Here is a 15,405-nt window from a genome sequence, read left to right on the forward strand (position 1 = left end):
TCTCATTATAACTTGTGACTTAAACTTTGTATCATAAGTGTAGTGATCTGTGCTGTCTTCTGATTTCCGTGGAGTTTGCATGGAGTAGTTTTTTATCCTTGTACTCTTAGCTTATGAATGTTCTTCAAGGTTAAGTGAATCTTACAGGCAGCTACAGTTGGGTCTTGTTCTTTTTTTTTTTTCCATTCAGCTGCTCTTTGACTGTTAATTAAAACCATTTTTATTTATCTTAATGTATTATATATATATAGTATTATAAATAATGTCCTTATTTCTACATAAATACTTACTGACTTAATTGCTTTGTGATTATTTCATAGATCCTTTTTTTCCCTTCCTCTCATGTTGTCCCTCTTGGTGAATTAATAAAACTTTCTGGGGTTCTCCTATCCTTTTCTGTGTGTGGTGAAATCCCTTTGGGGGATTGTTTTTGGCACCAAGCTACTCTGGACTGGCAGAGTGGAATGATGCGGGTAAGATACTTCCTATGCTCTTGCTATGCGACCATCCTCCAATTTTTTTTTTTTTTTTTAGCTCTGTAGTATGTATGTATGTATATATTTTTAAAAGATTTTATTTGAGAGAAACAGAGAGAGCACAAGCTGGGGGGAGGAGCAGAGGGAGAGGGAGAAGTAGACTCCCCCTGGGCAGGAAGCCCAATGTGGGGCAATGCGGTGCTCAATCCTATGACCCTGAGATCATGACCTGAGCCGAGGGCAGACGCTTGACTGACTACGCTCCATAGTATTTCTGCTGCTTTTCATTGTAGTGCAGAACTTTGCTAGAGCTATTTTTATTGGTTTGTAGTTGTTTGTTGTTTTGTTGTTGTGGGGAATGAATGTTGGGACCTGCCTCTTAGTTCTCTATTGTGCTGACATCACTGCCCCCCCCCCCCCCCAGGTGTATCTTTGGAAAGATGAAGCTGTTAAAGGGGGAGAATTGTTTTTTAATCATAGTTTGCTGATGAGGGGCCATTCCGAACAATTTACTTTACAGCCCCTTAGATTTCAAAAGCATTACATATCCTGCCTTCCAGTCTTTTAATTTGGAAAAGAAAAAGAAAAACCTTTTCATCTTTTGTTAAGTGACAGGATTTTTGAATCCTCTCACCACCCCTGGATACTGAACATATTCTAATTTGCTGTATTCTTAAAGTGTAGTACTTTCAGATGCTGTTGGACAGCACAGAGGCTGTAGAACCATTTGCACTCTTGCTTAATACCCTTCCACCCCAGCCTTTTAGGGAAGCAGTAAAGCCTCAGGGTTAGCGTGACCAGCTAGAAATCGGACTTGAGGAGACTCATGCTACTTCCTACCTTGTCTTGGATAAATCACCTAACCTTTAGCTGACTTTTTTAGCTCTTTTTCTGGTAGCATTGTTAGAAGGATTCCATTAGAAGATATTTGCAAATGACACTACAGATAAAGGACTGGTATCCAAGATCTACAAAGAACTTCTCAAACTCAATACACGAGAAACAAATAAACAAATCAAAAAATGGGCAGAAGATATGAACAGACACTTTTCCAATGAAGACATACAAATGGCTAACAGACACATGAAAAAATGTTCAAAATCATTAGCCATCAAGGAAATTCAAATCAAAACCACACTGAGATACCACCTTACGCCAGTTAGAATGGCAAAAATAGACAAGGCAAGAAACAACAATTGTTGGAGAGGATGTGGAGAAGGGATCCCTCCTACATTGTTGGTGGGAATGCAAGTTGGTACAGCCACTCTGGAAAACCGTGTGGAGGTCCCTTAAAAAGTTAAAAATTGAGCTACCCTATGACCCAGCCATTGCACTACTGGGTGTTTACCCCAAAGATACAGACGTAGTGAAGAGAAGGGCCATATGCACCCCAATGTTCATAGCAGCAATGTCCACAATAGCTAAATCGTGGAAGGAGCCGAGATGCCCTTCAACAGATGACTGGATTAAGAAGTTGTGGTCCATATATACAATGGAATATTACTCAGCTATCAGAAAGAACGAGTTCTCAACATTTGCTACAACATGGACGGCACTGGAGGAGATAATGCTAAGTGAAATAAGTCAAGCAGAGAAAGACAACTATCATATGATTTCTCTCATCTATGGAACATAAGAACTAGAATGATCAGTAGGGGAAGAAAGGGATGAAGAAAGGGGGGGTAATCAGAAGGGGGAATGAAACATGAGAGACTGTGGACTATGAGAAACAAACTGAGGACTGCAGAGGGGAGGGGGGTGGGGGAATGGGATGGGCCGGTGATGGGTGGTGGGGAGGGCACGTGTTGCATGGTGCACTGGGTGTTGTGCACAACTGGTGAGTCATCGAGCCTTGCATCGGAGGCGGGGGATGTACTGTATGGTGACTAACAGAATATAATAAAAAATCATTATAAAAAAAAAAAAGGAAAAAAAAAAAGAAGGATTCCATTAGATAGTCTGTGGAAAGTGCTTAGCACAGAACCAGTGATAGAATCATTGCTCAAATGCAGGCATTTGAACTATGGTACTTCTAAATAGTGTTAGTGACTCTTGATGGTCAGTCATCTCAAAAATTACCAAGTTTGATTTTTTTTTTTTTTAAACACATGTTGCTGCTGAGCCCTGTCTGCTCTTTTACAGACTTTTACAATTGGTTTCTTAGTCCTAGGAATAGAATTGAATTTCTCAAATTTATTTTCCTGCATTTAGCCTTTTGCTCTAACTTTTCCAAGTATTTTAGATTGTTAAACTTATTACTCCTTTTATTTTTTTATTATTATTTTTTAAAGATTTTATTTATTTATTTGACAGAGATTGAGACAGCCAGTGAGAGAGGAAACACAAGCAGGGGGAGTGGGAGAAGAAGAAGCAGGTTTCCAACGGAGGAGCCTGATGTGGGGCTCGATCCCAGAACTCCGGGATCATGCCCTGAGCCGAAGGCAGACGCTTAACGACTGAGCCACCCAGGCGCCCCAGCTTATTACTCCTTTTAGTTCCAAGTTTTGCACAGGTATGATGGGCGTTTCTTTAATGCTTTAATGAAAGAATAACACCTTTATGAAGGTTAAAGTCCTAGTCCTGAAGACAGGGTAATTTGGTGTATCTATACAAATTTCTGATTGATGTTTGCCAATTTCAAGTAGAGTTCAATTAATTACTCTTGTACTAGTATCAGATTTTTAATCTTCTGCCTTTTCATAAGGATCCGTACAATGTCCAACGAACCTATATCTCTAGTATATGAAGTTAGCAGTTTAGTAATTACATGGTGGAATGAGGTTATTCTCAAGCAGCTTCCTCTTGGAAAATCTGTACTGGCTCCAAGCAGCCACTGTGCCTTCTTTGGGGCACTCAGACGTTAGCCTTCTAGTAGTCTGCTCTAGGACCTTGTTTAGGATCAAAATGAAACTCCTTGAATCCATAGCTTGTAGAATCTGCCTTTTTGAAAAATGGGATGACTTGTGCCTGTCTCCTGTGTGAAACCTGTCCTTTTCCACAGTTCCTGATGGATTCTGGTTAGGAAATTGCATAATATTCTTCTTTGGACATGTAGAGGCTGGAACTTAGAGCAGCTTGATGCTTTCTTATGTTGGACTTTCCGCCTTGGAGATACTGTTTCTCTCCTTTTCAACTGCACATCATTTCCCTCAAAGAGGAGATGAATTTTGAATAGAAAAGAGTTCTTTTTATCATTCATTTCACACCTGTCCTAAGCAGACCTATTTTTCCCTTCCTGGATGTTCTGGTTTAAACATAAATTGACGCTGCTATACCAACCTTAAACCAACTTGAAGATAGCAGTGTCCATATAGTTATGTGTAGAAGCCTGTGGAAAGAGCTGCACGCTTAGCTTTTTGAAGCTACACTGTGTATAAACCTTCTTTCAGATAACATCTTTCATTAAGTTAGAAGTGTTTCCAAAAAAATATTTGAAATAAAAATCTTAGTTTTTAAAAAATCTCCTCCCCCCACTAACTTCAGGTTATTTGGGGCTTTGGTTTGTCTGACATAACTCTTGAGAGCATGACACTCTAATTATTTGAGGAAAAGTGGCAGGGAAGAGGGTAAAAAAAGTCATTCTTAGCTTTCCATGTGTGAAAACCACAGAAACCTATGAATCAGGAGGCCTGCCTTAGTCTTGAACTCATAGAATGTGAAGATCTGTACATATATTCACAGACTGCATATCTTTTCCAAATGGGATGGAACCAGTCTTTTCCAGTTGACTATGTGTATGAACTGTGATTCCTTTAGGCAGTGATTTTATTGACTGTTAATAAAAGTGGGTGGAGGTAGAGTTTGGAATGGGATGAAATAGTGAGGGAAGTTAGGCCCAGATCAATCATTGTATAGAAAGTGTAATCTAGCTCCCTTTAATTCAGAAAAAGCCACTTTTATAAGAATCAGCTCATCTAACTTTTTAGTGTAGGCTTTCATGTACTTGCCAGGTTTGCAGCTTGTCAGAAGTTCTCAGGGATGGATTTCTGAAAATGCTTTTTTTTTTTTTTTTTTTTTTAAAGACTTTATTTATTTATCTGACAGGGAGACAGTGCAAGAAGGAACACAAGCAGGGGCAGTGGGAGAGGGAGAAGCAGGTTTCCCATCGAGCAGGGAGCCCGATGTGGGGCTCGATCCCAGAACTCCGGTATCATGACTTGAGCCCAAGGCAGACGCCCAACGACTGAGCCACCCAGGCGCCCCTGAAAGTGCTTTTTATACTGGTTATCACAACCCCTGGCAATTTAGCGTTTCCTGCTGACCACTCCCCGTTTTTGGAGGCAAGAAACAACACACACAATCTGTTTCCAGTGTTTCCATAGGTTTTTAACTGATGGATTATTAAGGGAGAACAGAAGTAATTGTATGTTTTTTGTCACACTAATTTGTTCAGTAAAACTTGTATTGTTTCTTTCATTTGATTGCCAGAACTATTGATAGTGTCCTCATTGAATATCCAAGTATTAAGAATCTTTAAAATTTTAGCCATGGAAATTCTAATTATTCCTTCAGGGTTACCTACCTTCCAACTTGGACTGAAATAGTTTATTATGAGATGAAGGTCTCATGTCTTTTTTTTTTTTAAGCTTTATTAAATTTTAAAATTTTACATAAGAAGATGCAGATAATCTATTTCACATATAAATTAGGTTGTTTTGCAATAAAAATGAATAATCTATGCTTTCTTATCTACAGAAAGTCTCAAAATAGCTTTTTAGTTGGCTTGTCTTACAAAAACAGGAATTTTTAGTAGGAAAAACCCAACTTTACCATGAACAGTTGAAGAAAAATCACACCTTGAAGAATGCCAAGCATAATTTGGATATTGCAGAATATAACATTTTGAAAAAGGATGTGACCTGTGCCTGTCTTGTGTATTTGAATCTTCATCATCCTCTAGTTCCTGGTGGATTATGATTGGGAAATCAGGGTGTGTCTTTTTGTATTAAAATAACTAATAAGTATTTTGCCCTTTCACATTGGTAGTAGGAAAATTTATCTTCACAGGCTGTTGTTATCTTTGATGATAGCAGCAGAAATTAGAAGTAGACAAAATGTTGAGATTTAAATGAATTGAACATCTTTTTTTTTTTTTTTTTTAGTGGGAGTTGAACATAACTGCTGGTGGTTTGTGCCATTCATTTTAACCCTGATAGTAGACTCTGGGGAAGAAGAAAGTTTTTGCAAGGACTTAATCTGAGTGTAACAAAGGCCAGACTAGATAGAAGTGGAATTTGGGTTGAGATCTTAGCACTCCACTGACATGCCTGGTGGGTCATGTGGCCTTTTTGGGTCCTGGTGACCTCATTTGAAACCCAAGGGTTTGAGTCAAGTCCTTCTCCCTAGTGTGTCCCATTTCTAGACTTCATTTCTGTGGAGTTAAAGATGGTGTCTTAAGCATCCCTTCCATTTCATCACGCTTGGTTCCCAGAGCACTTCATAGCATTAGTTGGCAACATCTAAATTGTCCAGGAAGTTGGGTTTGATGCTGCTCCTTGCATGTTCTGTCTATTACAGGGAGAAATGCTTGCTCATACCCTGAGATTTCCCATGTTGTTGTTTGTCCTTACTGCTCAGGAAGTGTTTAATCAGCCAGTAATAATCTAGCAATTATTTTTAGTTGAATTCTAAGATGACTGAAAATGGATATTAATTTGACATTAGGTGGAACTTAACATCCCTATGTATCACTTCATCTAGACTGGGTGTAGAATATGTCCTGAAATGCACAGCTTTTTTGATAATGCCAATTTTTGGCAAAAATAAAGTTGAAATCATGGTCCTTTCTCTTTCCTTCCCTCTCCGTTTTCTCCCCTCTTCTCCCCTCTTCTTCCACCCACCTTCCCTACTTGTTCTCCTAAAACTTCTTTTGATTTCACTATTTTCCTCAAAAGGTATAGCAAATTTCTAAAATCTCTATACTATTGTATGTACTTCCTGATTAGTAATACTAAAAAAAACAAACTTGTCCTCATAAAAATGGTGATTTTTAAAAAAGATTTTGTTTATTTATTTGATAGAAAGAGAGAGGAGAGTGAGAGAGAGAGCACAAGCAGGGGGAGTGGCAGGCAGTGGGAGAAGCAGGCTCCCCACAGAGCAGGGGGAGCCCGATGAGGGACTCGATCCCAAGACCCGGGATCATGACCTGAGCTGAAGGCAGTCATTTAACCACCTGAGCTACCCAGGCACCCCAAAATGGTGATGTTTTTAAGGTATGACATTCCTTCTAATTTTCAGTGAACCTCATGATAAAAAGAACTTGGTGTTTTGGAAATTGGACATTATTCTGTTGGGGATTTTACTTGGTGAATATAGGGGCTCTAAATCCTCTTCAGGAATTCTTTTCAAAGTGTTGGCACTCTGGAGTGTTAGAGAGTTGTGCTTGAGTGTTGAGCCTTCACTGAGCTGAGTTTGCTATTGAGTAACTATTAATTACTACGAGGCAGGCATATACTGGGTGCTGGAAGCTTAGGGTAAGAGGCTTGGAAGTAGTGTTTGGGGAACTCGTGGTGCAGCCCAATAAGCAGCCATTAATGCAAGTAATGTGATGTGAGACGGTGTGGGCAGGGCATTCTCAGCAGCCTAAGTGAAGGCATTTTTCTGGGACCCATACTTAGTATGATGGGAACCAAAGTATTGTCCAGTTTTTCCTGCTGTTCCATTGTTCTAAATCTATATTGCGAATATGTATTTGCTTCAGTGATAATGAAAATAAGCAAATTGAAGAAATAAACATTTAATTAATTTTTAGTTATTTTAAAAAGATTTTATTTATTTATTTATTTATTTGACCGAGAGCGAGCGCACACAAGCAGGCAGAGTAGCAGGCAGAAGGAGAGGGAGAAGCAGACTCCCCACTGAGCCAAGAGCCCGATGTGGGGCTCGATCACAGGACCCTGAGATCATGACCTGAGCTGAAAGCAGGCACTTAGCCAACTGAGCCACCCAGGTATCCAGAAATAAACATTTTAATGAAATCTGTACTTCGGTGCTCTGATTTTATTTGTGAACTATCAGATCCAGAATTCAGTCACAAACTCTTGAACTGTAAAATTTATGTATTCAACAAATATTATTGTGCTACTTTAAAAAAACACCCTTTCCAATTTGGGCTTATGTTGTAAATATCCCCCCATGGTTAAATAAGTTAGAAACTTGGATAGTTAGTCAGAAAACACTTTCATGTTCCATTGTATTTTGGCAATATGCTTGTAATAAGTTTACATGTTGAATTTATATACTGAAACCTAGCTTTGTATATATTTCAATTACAGACACTTGAAAATTGAAGCAATTTTAAAGAATTCTGGAAATTTTGGTGAAGGTCTTAGTGTTGTGTTTCATGTATCAAGATCAACTGATGCTAAAGTTTCTATTAGGGAACAGCTTTCCAGTCTCGGGCTAAGCACTGCACAACTCTGAATTACATCAGTGGCCACAGCTTTAGCTAAAATTAAACTGGAGGAGGTAAAGGATAGTGCCTTACCTTGCCTTAGTGACACTGAACAGTACTGTTGTGAAGATGGTGAGCACATGCTGGTTTTTACCTGGGCACAGGATCATTTGAACAGCTTAGTAATCAAAACTGGAAGTCCTCCTGTGCCACAACTAAGTGTCGCTAAAGTTATGGAGCATTTAAAGTTGCATAGCATTTAGAAGATACTGATGGAATGAATCACCACCTCATGTGTTGTTTTGGCAGGAAGTGTATCATGTCTCAATAATTTCCTTAAAAATTTTTCCTGCCAGGTGCCTGTTTTCTTCTTGTAAACCGATCTCCATAGAATTCCAAATATGTGGTTGATTTTTCCCACTGATGCATTTTGACCATTCCTCTTCCTTGTTGGGAATACCAAGTGCAATTTGTTGGTAATGAATTTAAGGCTTACTACAGGGAAGTGAGAAGGAGTGGCTGTTTTGGAGATGTCCAGCCAGGATGGTTTTATCTGGTGAGGAGATCTTTTTAAAAGTGTTAAAAAGGTAAGTATTAACAGATCCTGTCTAATGCCAGATATACATGAAGTATTACCCAGAGATTAGGGTGAATTTTCATTTTCTGTTTTTTACGTTTTTTTTTTTTTTTTAATTTCAGTATCATTAATATACAGTGTCATATTAGTTTCGGGTGTATAATAGAGGTTCAACTAGTCTGTACATTGCTCGGTGCTCATCATGATAAGTGTACTCTTAATCCCCATCACCCACTCCCTTCTAGTAACTATCAGTTTATTCTCAATAGTTAAGGGTCTGTTTCTTGGTTTGTCTCTCTTGTTTTTTTCCCTTTGTTCATTTGTTTTGTTTCTTCACTTCCACATGAGTGAAATCATATAATGTTTATCTTTCTCTGACTGGCTTATTTTCTTAGCATTATTCTCTTTACATCATGTTGTTGCAAATAGCAAGATTTCATTCTTTTTATGGCTGAATAATATTCCTCTGTGTGTGTGTGTGTGTGTGTGTGTACACACACACATCTTCTATCTCCATTCATTTATCCATGGACACATCGGCTGCTACTATAATTTGTCTATTGTGAAGAATGCTGCAGTTAACATAGGGGTTCATATATCTTTTTTTAAATTAGTGTTTTGGTATTACTTGAGTAAATTCCCCAGTAATGCAATTACTGGATTGTAGGGTAGTTCGATTTTTACATTTTTGAGGAACCTCTATACTGTTTTCCACAGTGGCTACACCAGTTTGCATTCCTGCCAGTGGTGCCAGAGGGTTCCCCTTACCCTGCATCCTCACCAACTCCTGTTGTTTCTTGTTTGGTTGATTTTAGCCATCCTAACAGGTGCGAGGTGATATCTCATTGTACTTCTGCAATTCCCTGATGATGAGTGATGTTGAGCATCTTTTCATGTGTCTGTTGGCCATCTGAATGTTTTCTTTGGAAAAACGTCTGATCATGTCTTCTGCCCATTTTTGAATTATTTCTTTTTTTGGGTGTTGAGTTTGATAAGTTCTTTATAGATTTTGAATACTAACCCTTTATCCGATATGTCATTTGCAAATACCTTCTCACATTCCACAGATTGTCTTTCAGTTTTGTTTTTTCTTTTGCTGTGCAGTAGCTTCTTATTTTGTTGTAGTCCTAATAGTAGATTTCTTATTTTATTTCCCTTGCCTCAGAGGACACAACTAGAAAAATGTTGCTATGGCCATTGTTGGAGAAGTTACTTCCCTGTGCTCTCTTCTAGGATGTTTATGGTTTCAGTTCTCACATTTAGGTCTATCATCCATTTTGGGTTTATTTTTTTGTATGGTGTAAGATAGTGGTCTAGTTTCATTCTTTTGCATGTAACTGTCCTGTTTTTCCAGCACTATTTGTTGAAGAGACTGTCTTGTTTGCATTGGGTATTCTTCCCTGCTTTGTTGAAGATTAGTTGATCATAGAAACCCATTTCTGGGTTTTCTATTCTGTTCCATTGAATGATGTGTCTGTTTTTGTGCTAGTGCCATACTGCTTTGGTTACTGCAGCTTTGTAATATATTTTGAAGTCCAGAATTGTGATACCTCCAGCTTTGTTTTTCTTTTCTTTTCTTTTTCTTTTTTTTAAAAAAGATTTTATTTATTTATTGGACAAAGAGAGACACAGTGAGAGAGGGAACACCAGCAGGAGGAGTGAGAGAGGGAGAAGCAGGCTTCCCGCTGAGCAGGGAGCCCGATGCGGGGCTCGGTCCCAGGACCCTGGGATCACGACCTGAGCAAAAGGCAGATGCTTAACAACTGAGCTACCCAGGCACCCCCAGCTTTGTTTTTCTTTTTCAAGGTTGCTTTGGCTATTTGGGATCTTGTGGCTCTATATGTTTTAGGATTGTTGGTTCTAGTTCTGTGAAAAATGCTGTTGGTATTTTGGTAGGGATTGCATTAAATCTGTAGATTGCTTTGGGTAGTATGGACATTTGGGGGGGTAATAATGGACATTTTAACAATAATCTTCCAATCCACGAGCATGGAATATTTCCATTTGTGTCATCTTCAGTTTCTTTCCTCAGTATTTTGTAGTTTCCAAAGTACAGGTCTTTGGCCTCCTTGGTTGTGTATTCTAGTTTGTAAATGGGATTGCATTCTTAATTTCATTCTGTTGTTTCATTATTAGTGTGTAGAAATGCAATGGATTTCTGTACGGTGATTTAGTTTTCTATGACTTTACTGAATTCATTTATCAGTTCTAGTAGTTTTTGTGTGGTATCTTGAGGGTTTTCTATACATATTTTCATGTCCTCTGCAAATGGTGATAGTTTTACTTTTTTCTTACCTATTTGGATGCATTTTATTTTCTGTTTTGTATACATATGTAATCAAGCATGATGTTCTTTTATAATGAACATGAGCTCCCTTGAAGTAAAATAAATGAAAAAAATATTAAAGGTATTTATGTATCTATTTTTTTAAAAGATTTATTTATTTTAGAGAAGGAAAGAGAGCAGGGTGGGAGAGAAAGTCTTAAGCAGACTCACTGAGCACGGAGCTCAATGTGGGGCTCGATCTCATGACCCTGAGATTTCGACCTGAGCTGAAACCAAGAGGCGGACACTTAACTGACCGCACCATCCTAGCACTCTTAAGGAGGCATCTGTTTTAAGCCAGATATGGTTCAAGGCAGTATGAGAGATGTGGAAAGTTAGAGCCCCTGGACATTCAGGTCACCCCTCACAGCTTGTGTAGTGGATGCTGAGGGAGGTGTGGTGTGGGTGCTCTCCTATGCTTAGACCTGGGGGCTGTGGCAGGGAGGAAGAACCACTGAATGAAGCAGGCTTTCTTGGCCTTCTGGTAGAAATAGATGCAGAAATCTGCGTTCCCTAAATTAAGAAATTACATGAATGTGTGCAAAGAAGTTTTAATATAGAAACTTGTACATTGTGTATTGAGAGCGTTGGTGTGTTTGCCTTTGGATAGGGAATGAGAATGTATCTGTAAGTATATCATAACTAGGTTTATGTACATTTTATTACTATAATAAAAACATGTAAAATTTTTATCATTGAATTACAACCCACAGCCTTTTATTTTGTAGTCTGCCTGTATTTTTTGTATGATTTCAATTCAGCGATGTCCTAACTCTTCCCTTCTTTAGTAGGATAAATATATCTCTTATCTTTATTGAATATAGAATTATTGCATTGCAAGTACAGTTTACAGTCCATTCATTCTTTTAAAAAAAGACAGTGGTTTCAGAGTGCCTGGGTGGGTCAGTCTGTTAGGCCATTGACTTTTGGTTTTGACTCAGGTCATGGTCTCAGGATCATGGGATTGAGCCCCACGTCAGGCTCCACAAGTGTGGAGCCTGCTTGGGATTCTTTCTCTCTCTTAAACAAACAAACAAACAAACTGGTTTCTTCTACAAGTTTTGACATTTCTCGTAAGATTACATAGAATAGGTTGTGAGCCTTATATTACTAGACATTTAAAGGGATATAACTTTATAGTTTATCACTTGTAATTTTGAAGACTATAGATTTTTAAGAAGGCATGCTTTGGGGGGTTGACCTGTAATTAGAGGCAGTCCTGCTATAGATAGTAGTATAAGCTTTTAACTGCGCTTAGAAAACTAGTTTTCCATTTTTGGTTTTCTACATTTATTAAAAAAAAATTGTGTAGGAAAAAAATAAAATTGATTGCAAACCAACGTCCCATTCTTGTATCCTTAATGGGGTTGAATGTGAAAACCTTAGTATGGTTAAAGTGAGATGCCTATATAGGAAGAATTTAATGCTCTTGAAAATGGCAAGTCTAGGGCACTAGCACTATAGTGTATAGAGTGACAGAGGGGGTGTGAGCTGGGGCTGAGTGGGCACTCTACCCAGGCTCCTACCCCTCATCCCAGCTCTCTCCCTGCACTCATCTGCAGGGATCAGGCAGGTCCTTAGTCAGAAGCCCACAGCAGTACTCAGACTTGCCTCAGCCATCCCCTTCTGTGATTCTGTGAACAGTCTATAATAGATGCACGTAGGATGTGAAAAGCCCGAATGAAAGTTAAGCAAACTTACTCTTTTATACCTTGTGCTAGAATGCCATTTAACTATCAGTGAGGCAGAGCTTTGATCTCTGTAGTGCCAAAGAGAATTTCTGACAACAGAGATCTGATGGTGCTGCACTCAGTTTAACCGAACCTCTTTCAGTATTACGGTTGACAAAAATACAGAAGAGTTACAGGAAAGAAGAATAAATCCTTAGCTGACTAACTTAGAGAAACTCATGTCTCAATAGGTGACTTTAGTTTAAAATGCAGTTCTCACTTAAAATCTTAAAATTAAATGAGAATTGGGGTGTAAAGCTAGCTTAACTTGATGGGTGTTTTTGTACTTCTACTTTCCGCATCTATGAAATGGGGGTAATGCCAGCGCTCTGGATAAAACTGGATAGTTTGCCAGTCAAATGAAGTTATAAATGGAAATACTTTGGTTTTATATTTTTGAGTTATTTAAAATTTCTAAACCCTGAATGATGATAATTTTGCAAATAGAGCTATTTATGGTCTAGATAGACTATTGCTGTACATGCGATAAATATACATGTGGAAAAGCAGTCGACTGATCATTTGGTACCATGCCAGCGCCTCTGTCTTTATGTTGATTTAATACTTGTGCATTCAATAACATGAAAGAAAAATGTGGAGTTATATCAAATTAGGGAGCAAAGTATCAAAGAGGCCGATTCTATAAGAAAGGGGCTACCCTGAGTGGCCATGTTCTGGTAGGAATCCCTCCTTCTGTACTTGAGGTTGAAAAAAAAAATCAAAAAGAAGCAAACCACTTCAAAATCCACTTTTTTTTTCTTCCATTGTTCAGCTAGAATATAAAACCATTTGAAAAGAACATTAGTGAAGCATTTTGTTACAGCACATTTCCCTTCCCTTCAGGAAAAACAAATTACCACCAAAAGAAGTTTCGTTAGTAATTCTCTCATTTGTTGGTGGGAATATATACATTTAAGTGGTTTGTAAATGGCTGCCACTTTTATTAAATAAAGTTTCTTTTTAAAAAAATTTGTTAGAGCATGAGCAGGGGGAGAGGGAGAGGGAGAAGCAGGCTCCACAATGAGCAGGGAGCCCCATGCAGGGCTCCATCCCAGGACCCTGGTATCGTGACCTGAGCCAGGGCAGACGCTTAACCGACTGAGCCACCCAGGCGTCCCTAAATAAAGTTTCATGAGCCCCAAACGTTAGTATCTGGTAGTCCCTTCAAAGCCAGTTGACAGAAGAGTCTTTTCTTTTGCATTGGTGGTCAAATGAAAAGGTGAAGACAGGGTAAAGAACTTCTCTGTCATCTCATCTGGATTTGGAGTCATACTCAATTTTAACAATTATTTTATCAGTTGACACTCTATCGTGGAAACATTTTGGGATAAGTACACATTGACTATCCTGGGATTTTGAGTTGTGGTGCCTCGCTGGGAAGGATTTGGATCTTGAACATATTTTTTATTTTATTTATTTATTTATTTTTAAAAAGATTTTATTTATTTGAGAGAGAGCGAGAGAAAGATCATGGGGGGGGGGCGGGCAGGGTAGAGGGAGAAGCAGACTCCCTGCTGAGTGGGGGACTTCGATGTGGGGCTTCGATGTGGGGCTTAGTCCCAGGACCCTGAGATCATGACCTGAGCTGAAGGCAGATACTTAACTGACTGAGCCACCCAGGTGCCCTTGAAAAGATTTTTAAAAAAATCTTGGGTGTGGTGCACATAGTTTTTCTATTGCAGAAGACAGGGACTTCTCCTAATTAGCCCATGATTGCCATAGGCCATAGGAAGTCAAGCCCCTGTGTAAATGTGTTTGTGTGGTTGGGAAAAATGGGGCTTATGAGGTTTATCCAACCATCTTAGCAGTTCCTGTAACACTTGAGGGCCCGATTACAGGGAGTGTCAGGTGTGTAATTCAGTTTGGAATTCTGGAGTTGCTCTTAACAATGAAGATGATAACTATTAGTTGCTTTCCCTTTGTTTGGCACCGTGCTTACAGCTTTGTGAATGTTTTAATTCCTAAACAACCTCACCATTAGTTTTACAGATGAGGAAACTAAGGAAAACTTAAGCAATGCTTTCTAGGTCCAGCAGCTTGTTGATCTCTGCTCTGTGGGACTCCTCTCTCTCTCAACTTTGCCATGGTGTGTCTAAGAAGGTGAGGAGGGGAAATCCAGCTTTTTCACATGGAATAGATTATGCTCTAATCTACTGATTGAAAGTTCTCACTGCCTCTGTATCTTCATATTTGTCTTGATAGTGATATGAAATGCCTCCTCTTTTACACTTACTACAATCTACGTAAGACACTTGGCTGTGTTTGATTTGATTTATATAGCTGGGCATCTTAAATATTTCCAGGATGAAGAGTCTAATAAGTCACTGGTTGGTCAGTTATGACCTCTTGAAGTTCATGGCTGTTTTTTAGAGGAAATGCTCCAGACTAGGCACAGAATTCTGACATCAGTACCTGTACTGTTCCCAGCATTTTTTGTGCATTCCAGGAGGCTGTTTACATTTTAAAGAATTTTGAACTTGGTGACTGCTCATTTAGGCACTCCCCAGGATTTCTCTACTTTCTGTTCTTGATCACTCTGCACTTGGTCTTCATTGACCTGGATTCTCTCCCCTTGGGCCGCTTCAGTTTCCATTGGCTTCCCAAGGGTGGGCTGTGGTAACCCCTGCCCCCAACCTGCCAGGGTGCAGATAATAAGGGGGCATGTTTTCTGCAGGGAAACACTGTCGGAAATGGCTTAAGTCAGTCTGGTTTTTGCTATCGCCATGTACCAGCAGTTCTGGATAATAGCTGTTAGTGTTATTTGCCACCAAAATTCTTCTGTTGGTCTAAGTTCTAAATAATTGCTAGAGTTACTGTTGCATTTTGATATCTCTGTAAACTTCAAATTAGCACATTGTAATGACTTACTCTTTAGTTTTCATATTGAATACAATGTCAGTTAA

At 38.9% G+C, this 15,405-nt stretch overlaps 1 protein-coding gene across 7 annotated transcripts in view; it reads left to right on the top strand.

Annotated features, from left to right (window-relative positions):
* Positions 1 to 15,405, top strand: part of ARHGEF28 (Rho guanine nucleotide exchange factor 28) — a 298,167-nt gene that overhangs the window by 9,625 nt on the left and 273,137 nt on the right. Inside the window, exon 2 of one of the 7 annotated variants that reach the window (XM_057307005.1) lies at positions 2,790 to 2,988. The exons of the other annotated variants lie outside the window; for them this stretch is intronic. The gene's annotated coding sequence lies outside the window, so the exon portion shown is untranslated. The remainder of the gene's footprint in view (positions 1 to 2,789; positions 2,989 to 15,405) is intronic. 7 annotated transcript variants of the gene reach the window in all.

The sequence above is a fragment of the Ursus arctos genome, unplaced genomic scaffold (assembly GCF_023065955.2).
Source record: "Ursus arctos isolate Adak ecotype North America unplaced genomic scaffold, UrsArc2.0 scaffold_5, whole genome shotgun sequence".
In the NCBI taxonomy this organism is placed as follows: domain Eukaryota; kingdom Metazoa; phylum Chordata; class Mammalia; order Carnivora; family Ursidae; genus Ursus; species Ursus arctos.